This window comes from Lutra lutra, chromosome 10, assembly GCF_902655055.1.
Source record: "Lutra lutra chromosome 10, mLutLut1.2, whole genome shotgun sequence".
NCBI classification, from domain to species: Eukaryota; Metazoa; Chordata; class Mammalia; order Carnivora; family Mustelidae; genus Lutra; species Lutra lutra.
In genome coordinates this window covers 27,683,400-27,696,566 of record NC_062287.1, presented here as the reverse complement: position 1 = coordinate 27,696,566, position 13,167 = coordinate 27,683,400, and the positions used below count along the sequence as shown (strand labels likewise).

Here is a 13,167-nt window from a genome sequence, read left to right as displayed (position 1 = left end):
CTGGGAATAATATTTTCTGTGATAAAATACCTGCTTCATTATGACATGTTAAACATTTAAAGATAGTTTCCGATGGGATTTGTTTTTGAAGGGAACAGGAATATAAATTCCTGGTGGGTGAGTGGTGAGCATGGGGGATCTCACCCACTCAGTAAATGGTGTGACTTATTCCACTGGAAGCATCCAATGACACTGCAGTCTGGAGTACTGGAAAGTCACTTTTTTTTTTTTTTTTTCCTAACGTGCTTTAATTGCTTTTTGCTGGGGCCAGGGATATTTATGGGTTAGGAGATTGCCAAGTTATTTATTAGATGGAGTATCTAGGGATAGACTAATATAAATCACTTAGGCTGGTATTGAATATACCAGACACTCAGTAATTTAAAAAGCTTTAATAAAAATGCTAAAATATGAGACTTGTCTTTGGCTGTAATGAGACTCAGTTATCATGTTTTTATCAGTGATATTCAGTCATGGTCCCCCCTCCCCCTTTTCCTAGTATAAGAAAATGCGGATGCAATTGTTGTTTCCAGACTCTCTGGATTCGTTTAGAACCGAGAAAGGTTTTAAAATTTTGAGGAAAGACTCAGATGAGAATTACATGGAGGGTCTCATGGCTGAAATTCCTCTTAAATTCCTCATATTAAGAAATCTAGCATGTTCTTTCATATTAGAAATCTTTTTTTGTGGATCTAGCATGTTGGAGGATAAGAAAATGGGGGAATATACAGTTCACATGGCCTGAAGAAACCTTCCATAGAAAGTCTTCTATGTATGCAGATCACAGTACTGTGAAAGCTGTAGCCAATCCCTGATTTGCAAAGCACAGAGTCAAAACTCCTCAAGTTTAGAACCAGTGGAATCCCTAAGAACCAAGACAATAACTTTCCTTTTCTTTAGTGGGAAAACTGAATTACAGATATGATTTTTTTCTATTAATTTTTCAAATATTTTTTCTATGATTTTTAAAGTGTACTTTTTCCCCATATTCTTCTTTTTTTTTTTAAGTTTTTAAGTCCAGTTAACATACAGTGCTACATTAGTTTTATGTGTACACTATAGTGGCTCAGCACTTCCATACATCACCTGGTGCTCGTCATGCCAAGTGTACTCCTTCATCCCCATCACCTATTTCACCCAATCTCCACCCCTCTCCCCTCTAATAACCATCAGTTTGTTCTCTATAGTTAAGAGTCTGTTTCTTGATTTCTCTCTCTCTCTCCCTCCCTCCCTCTTCTCTCTTTTTTCCTTTGTTCATTTGTTTTGCTTCTAAAATTCCACAGGCATGAAATCATATAGTATTTGTCTTAAAGCTTACTTATCCTTATGATCTAATTTATTCATAACTAGAAAGTTTTTTTTAAAGATTTTATTTATTTATTTGACAGACAGAAATCACAAGTAGGCAGAGAGGCAGGCAGAGAGAGAGAGGAGGAAGCAGGCTCCCTGCCGACCAGAGAGCCCGATGCAGGGCTCGATCCCAGGACTCTGGGATCATGACCTGAGCCGAAGGCAGAGGCTTTAACCCACTGAGCCACCCAGGCGCCCCATAACTAGAAAGTTTTTAGGAAACTTTGCTCATCCTCATGTGATGAATGACTGAAATGGTAGGTCATGGAGAGTAAGGGAACTGCTATTTTCATTAAACTATGGAATGGAAGAGAGAGATCCAGATCTGGATGAGATTATGGGCAAGTGCCCATTTCTTCATACTTTCACATGTGCTACCTTTCTCCCATGATGAAGAGTTTCTGTGTCTGATTCCAAGGAATTCCTTTCTTCAGTTTTATCTCAGACCTGCTAGGTGCACAGTGACTGCATCTTGGGTATAGGGGTGAGGTGAAATGACCTAGCTTTGCAGCACAGAACAGGTGGAGGAGAGAAGAGTAGAAGGAACATCCAGTTGGCAGGAGGGGTAATTACTGGGAAGAATGTGAGACTGATTCCTGATGGACTATCCAAGGGTGATACTAAGTCCGATAGACGCAGTCAGCTCAGTTCAGATGCCACCCATACTCTGAGGTTGCTGTTCAGTTGAACAGACCTCAACAGAATCATGAAGCTGAGCCTTGACATCAGAAAGCTCTGTGGTGGTGTGTGGGTGGGTGGCATAGACAAAGGCAGGAGCCAGCTGGTGCCAGTCTTCAATATGTAGCAAGTCAGAAAGGCTTGGAGAGGCTGGGTGAACCTGCCCTAAGACCAGTGTGTCCTTCCCAAGGGGTAATCCAGGCCTGAGTGGAACTGGGGTATTAGGTAGGATTACAGGACACACTCTGAAGAAGGACATGGAGGAAGCCCATTTCCCCTCACCGCTCCCTGTTCAAAATAAGACAATTCAGATTTGGAATAGGCAAACAAGTTGGAAACAAAAAAGTAGTATCAGAGAGTACCTGCTGACAAGAGAAATCAGGAGGGACAGGGGTTGATGGCACGGTTGGGGCTGGGGTCATGAAATTCTGAGTGTGGACACCTTTGTCCTAATTTTCAGCCCAGATTTCCCCCTAGACCCACCTGTCCCATCCAAGAAGCACTTAATACAGCAAGACTGAGACTGTAGATGAGGGGCCTCCAGGACTCTGTGGTGAAACTCTGGGGCAAACACCAGGTGATCTTGTCCCTTTCCAGACTTTTCTGTGGAGATATTCTATGAGGTAGGAGATAGAAATAAGGGGCCCACAAACTGCAGGCAGGAAATGAGAAGAGGCTGTGGTCAAGAAGATTCTGGAACATTACCTGCATTTGGCTTTCCACCTACTCAGTGGGGCAAGGGTTGCTGGTAATATCTGCCCTTTCAGATAATCCAAGTGAGGACCACTTCTTTAAACCCTACAAGAATTCCCAGGGGTGCCTAAGTGGCTCAGTCAGTTAAGCATCTGCCTTCAGCTCAGGTCATGATCTCAAGGTCCTGGGATTGAGCCCTGTGTTGGATTTCTTGCTCAGTAGGGAGTGTGCGCTTCTCCCTCTCCCTCTCCTTCTTTGCTCTCCCCAGCTGCCCCCCTATCAAATAAATAAAACTAAAAAAAAAAAAAAAATCCATTACCTCCATTACCTGCCACACTGTGTGCAACTCCAAAAAAATTCCAAGTACTAGGGTGCAGAGATCAAGGCTCTTGGAGTCAGGCACACTTGGACAACATCGTGTATGCCTTTGCACGTGGTCTGAGACCTTGCATTCTGAAATCATTCAGAACAGGATATACACATCTCAGCTTTTCCTTTGCTGGCTCTGTGATATTAGGTAACTTACTTATCTCTCTCTGTGCCTGTTTTCTTGTCCTTAAAAATGTGAAATAGTGGGGCGCCTGGGTGGCTCAGTGGGTTAAGCCGCTGCCTTCGGCTCAGGTCATGATCCCAGGTCCTGGGTTCGAGCCCCGCATCGGGCTTTCTGCTCAGCAGGGAGCCTGCTTCCTCCTCTCTCTCTGCTTGCCTCTCTGCCTACTTGTGATTTCTCTCTGTCAAATAAATAAATAAAATCTTTAAAAAAATGTGAAATAGTAATCCAGCCTCATAGGGTTTTCACAAGGATAAAATAAGTGGTGTGTGACAGATTCTTTCTATGGTACCTCCAGACACTTATGAAGTTCTCAAAAAATGAGAGTTGCTGACAAATAAATAAATAAATTCTAGAAGTGGAATCAAAGAGCTCATGATATTGACATTTACCATGTCCTGGCACCATGAGAAAATGCTTTTCTATTTATTTGCCCTTTATTCCTCACTTGGACCTGTGAGTTACCTATGGTCACTACCCTGCTTTGCAGTTTTGGAAACCAGAGGTTAGAAACATTTAAACACTTGTTCAAGGTCAGCTATGAATGAACAAGAAGGGGAGCCCAGGTTGCATTAACAAAAGAAGCTACAACAAAGAGGCAGAGTAGAGAAAGGGAGAGATCCGAAACCAGTGCCCACAGGTCCCTAATTCCAAGGGGGGTCCTGGCATGAGAGACACCTGGGTTAAAAGAGGTTATGGGAATTCTCTCCACCTCCCAACAAATACTTGACAGAACTGGGGCTAGACCCAAAGGGTTTTGTTAGCTGTAAAATGAGGAGGTTGTACTAGATGATCCCTAAGGTCTCTTTTTGACTTGAAAATTGTATGATGTAAATTAAACCCTGTGATTCTAAGGGTGTGTGTGTGTGTGTGTGTGTGTGTGTGTGTGTGTGTGTGTGTGTTGAGAAATCTCAGGGAGAGGCAGCAAGTCAGGAGAGCAATGAACAAAAGGAGCCTCCCAGAGGGAGGGCATCTACATGCCCTAGAAAGAACAGGACTGGATGAGAAAGACTCTTTGACTGCATGTAATTTCTCTGATCATGGTCAGTTGCTTGAATTGTGCAAATTAAAAATAGGAGCTGTGTGCCTAAGTCTATAAATAATTTCTGTAAGTGACACTGTAGAGACACCCTTACAAACGAGCTCCGCGATTGTATGGCTTATGATGCTGCTGGGTCCCTGGTGTGTGTTTATGTTTCTGTAATTCATATCATTTCTTCTCATTCTCCACCATTCCTGTCATCACAATAGAACCAAGAAGAGAAAAGCAATCAGAGTACAGCAGGTCTAATCTTATCCAGCATAATATAAAACAGTAACACACCAGGACATGTGGGGAGGCCAAATTCACACTCAGAGTCCATATAACTGAACAAGGATCTGCCCCTGCCTCCCAGGCATTAGGATGTCACCTCCTGAAAGTAGGGCAAGTTCCTACTCTCTGGCTGCTTCCACTGGATCCTGAGAAGTTGTGCTACCTGGAAAATCTCTTGCACTCCCAATTAAATTCAGCACACATCGATTGAGCACCTACTAGATGCCATGCATTGAGCAGCCCTGGGAGACTGAGATGAACAAATAGCGGTCCTGGATCACACAGATCCCCCATTCCAATGGGCAAGAGAGACATAGTAAACAATAGAACACTATGAGAAGTGCTTTGAATTGAACATACATGCTGTCAGCCCCGAACTTTGTTCATCTTACCTCTTAAGTGCCTCTCCCATTTGTCCCTCTCTGCTCTCATTTGTCCCTCTCGGCCCCTCGCTCCTGCTGGCATGCTTGTCCAAGCTGCCACCACTTCACTACTGGACAACATCCTAGCTAGTTCTATCCCTCCTTTGCTTTGCTCTTTCCGTTCACACTGCAGCCAGCAGGAATGTATTTGCAATACAAATCTGTCCAGCCTCCAACACATCATCATCACCATCATCATCATCATCATCATCATCATCAACTTTAGACAGTTTAATACTCTCTGCCATTTCTTTTATAAAAAAGGGCCCAAACCTTAGCATTTCCTCCTATAGCCTGTAGGGTCTGACCCTGCCCATCCACTCTCCATTTGTGTGATTTTACTGTTTTTTTACTTCAGCCACAGGCACCCAAGTGAACTATATTCTCTGTCTCTGCAGAGCCTGTAAATATGTTGGTACCCTGCCCAGCTCTGCCCAGAACAAACACTTCACACAAACTCACTGACCAGGGACAGGGCCCCTATAATGGGATGTCACAGCACCTTATAACACCATGTCATAACACACACCCACACACTGATTCCTGTGATCATTTATCAGTGTCAATGTTCTCCTCTAGACCACTAACCTTCATAATTCACACAAGAGAAAGACATTTCTATCTACTCTTCTCCTGAAGATAATGCCCAAGATACAGTAGGCACTAAATAAATGCTTTTGAATGAATGTATTAACATCATTAGGCATAGGTAGACCTGGGAGGCACATGCTTACATTTGTCTCTGGAATGGGGAGAACTGATGGAGGGGGGGTTATATCTCAGTATCAATTTTCAGTTATGAGTAGGGCTTGTGCGGATAGATGAGTGGGGAAGAGGCACAAGAACAGAGGGTACAGCATATGCACAAACGTGGAAGCATCACCAATCACCTATGGGGTAGGGTAGCATTCATTGTTTTGAAAAGAAAGGAAAGGGGAAACCGTGGGCAGGTAATGAGAGACAGAGAGATAGTGGATGCAGGGTTGAGCATCATGCACTGAACTATCAATAAATGAAGAAGATATTTCTGAGAACCACACATAGGGGGTTGACTTCTCTCCTCATTGCACAGCTCTGGTTCTCCTTCTGAAGAAGGAGCACGATAGGCTGTGCTTTGTTTTTCATAACATCTGCACGGCATTATAATTCATTTACCAGGATGATCTTTGGTAAATGCACAGGGTTGCGCAACGATCACCACTCGCCTGTTCTAGAACATCTTCATCACTCCAAAAAGACACTCTGTGCCCATTAGCAATCACTCCCTATCTGTCCCCTCCCCAGCCTCTGGCAACTTTCGCATGTACTTTCTCTGTCTGGACATTTCATGTAGATGGAAATCATACAATAAGTGGTCTTTTGTGTCTGGCTTCTTCCACGTAACATAATGTTTTCAATGTCAACCATGTTGTAGCATGCATCAGTACTTCATTCCTTTTGATAGATGAATAATATTCCCTTGTATGGATATACTTTATTTTGTTTATCCTTTCAGTTATTGGTGAACATTTGCATTTTTCCCATTTTTTTTGTCTGTTATGAATAATGCTGTTATGTACATTTGTTCACAAGTTGTTGTGTGGGCACATGTTTTCATTCCTCTTGGGTACATACCTAGGAGTGGAAGACATGGTAACTCTATCCTTAAGCCATGAAGAACTGCATGATTGTTTTGAAGGCAACTTCACTGCTTTACAATTCCCACAGCAGTGTATGAGGGTTCCAATTTTTCCATGTCCTTGGCAACGTTCATTAGTATCTTTTTTTTTTTTCTTTACTACAACTGTCCTAGTGGAAGCAAAGCAGGATCTTATTGAGGTTTTGATTTGCATTTCTGTAATGAGCTATGATACTAAATACCTTTTCAAGTACCTACTGGCCATTTGTAGATCTTCTTTGGAGAAATGTCTATTCAAATCTTTTGTCTATTTTTTAATTAGGTTATATCTTTTTATTGTCAAGTTGTGAAAGTTTTACATAGTTTGTATGCTAGTCCTTTATCACCTGTATTATTTGCAAAAAATTTTATCTCTTGTGAGCTATCTTTTTCACTTTTTCTATGGCATCTTTGAAGCACAAAATTAAAAGCTTTTTTTTTTCTATTTTGATGATGTCCAATTTATCTATTTTTTTTCTTTTGTTGCTTACACTTTTGCTGTCATATCTAAGAAATCATTGTCTGATCTAAGGTAACAAAGATTCACACCTGTGTTTTCTTCTTTTAGATCTGACTTTGAGGTATTTGATCCATTTTGAGTTAATTTTTTGTATATAAAGTGAAGTAGGAGTCCAACTTCATTCTTTTGCCTGTGGATATCCAGTTGTCCCAGCACCATTTGTTGAAAAGACTATTCTCTCCTCATTGAATTATCTTGGCACTTTGTTGAAAATGAATTGACCATAAAAGTATGGATATATTTCTGGGACTCTCAATTCTATTCCATTGATGTATATGTCTACCCCTTAATGCTGATTTTAATAGATAGGGTTTCCTAGAAATATGTTCAGGATTAAAGCAAATAATGTATACAGAGCAATTAGTACCAGGCTCAAAGAACTAAATACTAGTGATGTTGTTACTGCTGCTGGTGCTATTACCACTTTGTTCTCTGTAGCAGCCTCCCTGGACGGTTAATGTTGCTAGAAGATGACCAATTCACAGAATTTAAACTGGAAAAGATCTGATAAATACCAATCTAGTTTCTTCAAATAAAACCAACCAAAAGAAACAAATGAACACCATCACCACCACCACACCACCACCACACACACACACACACACACACACATACACACACCCCTAAACCAGAAGGGTTAAGTGATTTACAAAAAATTGTACAGCTGTGGAGGAACCAAGATCGGAATCCACTTATGCCACACTTCATATCTTGCTTCTGGCACAATGTCACTAATATTTCCATATACAAAATATAGCATGACCTAGCCTAGCATGTATGCTATAATTCCCAAATTAGTTTCACCTCTAGCTTATGAAATAAGCTCCCTTATTTAAAAAAAAAATGTTAACCCTACAAGAATAAAATAAATTCTTTAAAAGTCTTTATTGTATTGTTTTTATAAATTAGCTTTGAGTATAATGGAAAGCATTTCACCTTTATGTTAGCTTTCTCATGGTCTCTTAATATTTTGTTATTCTCTGAGGATAACAAGAATGGGGCAGGGGGAAGATAAAAGAGTAATAGCTATTTAAGTCTCTTTAAAACATTCTTTCTGGGTTGCCTGGGTGGCTCAATTGGTTAAGCATCTGCCTCTTGATTTCAGCTCACCTCATGATTTCAGGGTCGTAGAATTGAGCCTCATGCCAGGCTTCACTGGACGTGGAATCTGCTTGAGATTCTTCCTCTCTCTCCCTCTGCCCCTCCCCCCATCTCAAATAAATAAAATCTTAAAAAATTGTCTCTAATCTAATCTCCATATTCTTATGTGGCATGTATCTTTATGCCCATTTTAGGTATATGGTAGAGGAAGCTGAAGCTTAATGGCTTTCAGTTTGTTTTCTTTTTCAGTCACACAGAAAGTAGTTGGAAGAAAATGGTATTCAAACTTCAGCCTTTATGATTATAAATTACAAGATTTTTTTTTAAACAGTGTCATCCAAGTTTTAAACAAAACACTTACAGCCTAATAGCAAAGACTGTGGTGGGACAGGGGTAGGGTAGTTTTGAAAGGTGAATTATTGTCCTTGAAATAATGCAGCATGGCACTCAAGCCTGTACCTTGTCTTCTACAAAGAGAAACAGACACTCCCTAAAATAAAAGAGATAAGGAGGAGGCCAGGCAATTTCTTAAACAAACCTGTGTGATTGCCTGTGCATTTGCTTAGGCTCAATATTCAGTTAAGGAGGAAGAAAATCATATTTATTGAATATTTACCTTTTATCCTGGAAGCATATATATGCAGTCTTCCCAGTTATCCCAGTTATCCAAGGGGAGCATCACCTATATATAAGTTCTGACTTAACTCTGGAAGGAACTGAGATTCAGAAAATGAAGAATTAGTCATAGACTAAGCTATCTGATTCTAAATAGCATGAATAATATAAATGAATATATAAACATGAATAATAGCAACTAACATTTATAAGTGCTTATTTCCAGGTACTGTGCTAGTGTGCTATACACATTTAAAGTTAATTCTAATAAGTAGCTAGAAAGAGAATCATTGTCTTCATGTTACAGGAAGGAACAACTAGGGGCTCAGAAGAGTTAAGCTAAGATTGCCCAGGGTTACACAGGTATGTTGGACCCCAGAACTTAGGTTCTGTTACATGGCTTTCTCATATGCTACCAATTATATCATTGTCAACTTTATGGAGGATGGTGTTAATATGTCCAGAATCACACGTTTCAATCCCTAATTTACTCAGGATTTCTTCCTCACAAATGCATAATAACATGTATAAGACATAAATTGACCCTTGAACATAGGGGATAGAGGTGTCAACCTCCCATATAGTCAAAATCCACCTATAACTTTTGACTCTCCAAAACCTTAACTACTAGGAGTTTACAGTTGATCAAAAATCTTGCTAATAAAATAACAATTGGTAACACATATTTTATATGTATTTTATACTGTATTGTTATAATAAACCTAGAGAAAATGTTACTAAGGGAACCAAAAGGGAGAGAAAATACATGTATAGTACTTTACTATAAAAATGCATATTAATATACCCATTTAGTTCAAAGCTGTGTTGTTCATGGCTCAACTGTACATATAATAACCATTTATTTATTCCACAAAATTTTATTAAGCACCCATTGTGTGTTAGCATAATTCTAAGTAGTGGGGATACAGTGGTTTATAAAGCTATAGTTTAGGACCCAGAAAGGACTTTAAACAAATAATCATACTAATGTATATAAAAACCACAAAGCTATATAAAAATCATTAAGAAAATTTAGAGTTGAGAAGAGATTGTAACAGAAGGATCTGAATTAGATGGGTTGTGGGGAGGACAAGGTCCTAACAAGACTTCTCTGAGGAGCTAACATAAAAACTGAGCCCCTGACGGAAAAAAAAAATAAATATGATGAAGGTGGAGGGTATTTCAGGAAGAAGAAAGGGCAAATGTCAGATCTCTACTATGGAAAACACTTGACAGATTATAAGATATCCAATTTAAAAACCTATGCATTCATATATTACATTAAGTGGGGAAAAGGATGCTACTACACGTGTGGTTTTGGGTTTTTTATAATAAGAATAGGAGGATAAATATAGCAGATCCCTTCCATGGAATAGCTCAGTTGCAAAGATAAATTGTATGATAAAGACATAAACAAGGAATGCCTTGGGAACAGAAGAGAGAGCAGCTAAGAATCATAAGGGGAGCTCATATTTGAGTTGAGTTGAACTGAGTGAAGGATGAGGATTTCATGTGGCAGAGAAGAGGAAAAGCCCTCTCCCCCCAGAAGGAATAATATGTGTAAAGGCACAAAGATGAGAGAAGTGGCGGGGGCAGATGACTGCTTATTAGAGAAGGACCAGTAGTTAAGCTATGGCCAGGACTGAATGGTTTTGTAAATCCTGTTAAGAAGTTTGGACTTTCCAGGCTTAGACAGGGGCAGATATTCGGGGTGTTAGGCAGAAGAAAAATATTTAAGAGGTGATTGTGGTAGGTTTATAGGTTTGAATTATAAAATGGTGGCAGGTTGAGAAATGAAGAGACTTTTTGTAATATCCAAAGCTAGAGACAATAAGCTTCTCAACTAATCCAATGGCAGTATGAGTGGAGTGGATGGGGCAGGTTTGAGATGTATTTTGTGTTTAAGAGAAGCTGGCCGTGCTAAGGCTAAAGAAAGAATGTATAAATACATCATCATAATCCAGAACCTTAAGATACTTTGGAAATCTTCTTCCTCAGATTCCTATCTGATAAAATATTATCTCTCATATATATGTGTATATATATATATGTAATATATACACACACATATGTGTGTATGTGTGTATGTATGTATACAGATATACAGACTGTCAGACAGTATTTTATTTATGTGTGTGTATATATATATATATATATATATAATATATATATTTATGTGACTATATCTATTGAACTATTTTTTAATTTACTTATCATAAAGGACCACAATTTGTTCACCGAACAATCTGCACAACCATATGAGGGGTTTTAGCCCACCACCATCAATGAAAAAAGAACTGATAAACGTGCACTCTTGGCAGGGCTGGGGGCCCCTCATGTCTGCAGCTGAGACTAAAACATACTGTGCTATTTGTCATCTTTTAATCAGACTTGTGTGAGTCCTACCATTTTTTGTGAATGATTTTAATATTTTGGTTAAGACTTGTACATTTTTGTGTTTACCTATATAACCATAAACACTAGTTATATAGATAGATAAATGGATAGATAGCTACATAGATACATAGATTGACACATAGATTTATAGATACTTAGAAACAGATCCATTTGCCATAAATAAGTGTCTACAAATGGAACAAAGATCTCCTGTCAAAATAGGTAGAAGTATTTGTTCATTTTCAAGTACTCCTTTCTTCAAAAAATTTGTCATGCTAACAAAGGGAGGGCCATTAAAAGTATTGTCAAATTCAATTCAGCTTCAAACTTAAATTGGAAGCATTGAGAGCTGTGCTTGGTAAGTGCTGCTTGCCAGTAGCAGGCCCTGGATTAACAAAGATGATTAAAATGGGCTCCTCCCCTCAGTGCTATGTAATGTGTTGGGGAAGCAACTGGAACGAGGTGGTTTTGTTCATTATGGTTAAATGCTGTGAGGGAAGATGCACTGGGAGATCATTCAAAGCAGAAGAAACAAAATAGACAAATATAAATACTGTGTTTGGGGTATTGATAAGACAAACAAAGAAGCTGCTTAATCTGATGGAAAGAATTCTGTCATTTACTGGCCATGTCCTTTTGGGTAATTTACTTAATTCTCCCCTGGCCTCAATTTTTTTTTTTCATTTTCAATAGTGAGAATATTTATTTCATAACTCGTAAAGTAGCCATAAAATAATATACATGCAACTTTTGAAAACAAGCATTTTGTGTTAACATACATTATTGCATTGTACATATTAATATGAGTATCATAATTGAAAAAAAAAAAGAACTTTTTTTCCTCCCAGTTCCCTCTTTGTGCTTCCTTTCTTCTTGGTGTACACACCCTAAAAGCTATACTTATCTTTCTTCCTTTGAGAAAGTGGCAGGGCCATTCTGGAAGTGCTGGGTTGGGGTGGGGGTTGCAGTCAGCACTGCCTGGGGCTTGGTGGGAGTGTGGATTAATTTTGCAATTGCACTCCAGGAACGAACATTCTAATGGGTGACATTGGCTGAGTACCTAGAGAATGAGGCAGTCATGCTAAATATCCATGGAATTTTACAAATATCTATTAAGCCAGGACCCCTTGAACTATCAGATGAAACATAGCATGTACAGAATTGGTGATTCTGAACTGGGGCTTCTGTTGGAAGATCTGGCCCTGGACATCACATGTACTAAATTATACTCTACGAACCTAACTGTACAACCCCCTCCCCTGAGCTGTCTATCTTAACACCAGCACCAGGGAGACTCCTGGGTCTAGAGAAAGAACTTCAGAGGGCCCAACACATCCAGCTAAAGCAGACATTATTCTGAGAATATTGTGGAAGGTGCACTGAAGTGTTGCTTTATAAAAGTGAAAAAAGTATTGACATTTCTACCCAGAACTATTTTTTAACAAGCTAGAAAAATACTAAAAACAGGTAGTACAGTTATCTCAAGAGGAATGCAGTGTAGTAGAATGCACACTATTTTTTTCCCCAGTGTGTATTTGGATAAAATATGTGCAATGAAATTTCAGGCCAAATCCTAATGCAGAAATAATCCAAAATATGGCAGATTCTATCATGATAGGCAGTTTTTATTTATTGCTAATGTGGATTCCCTTAAGAAGTCAAATGTTCTACATGTACTTATGGCTTCTCCTTGAAAAGACTTAACTCTAAGGTTCTCAGCAGCATAAAACTCCTGGCAGCAAAGTTGTCTGAATCGAGCATCAGCCATCATTCTCCTTTGTCACTGACTCTGGGTGGTTTGGAACCTACCAGTCCTCTACCTGTTTGGTAATTAATAATTTTTAATTAAAATGGCAGTTTGAGTAAATC

At 39.3% G+C, this 13,167-nt stretch overlaps 1 protein-coding gene across 1 annotated transcript in view; it reads left to right on the top strand.

The window, feature by feature from the left end:
* The window catches only part of OPCML (opioid binding protein/cell adhesion molecule like), a 1,116,407-nt gene that overhangs the window by 985,037 nt on the left and 118,203 nt on the right, over positions 1-13,167 (top strand).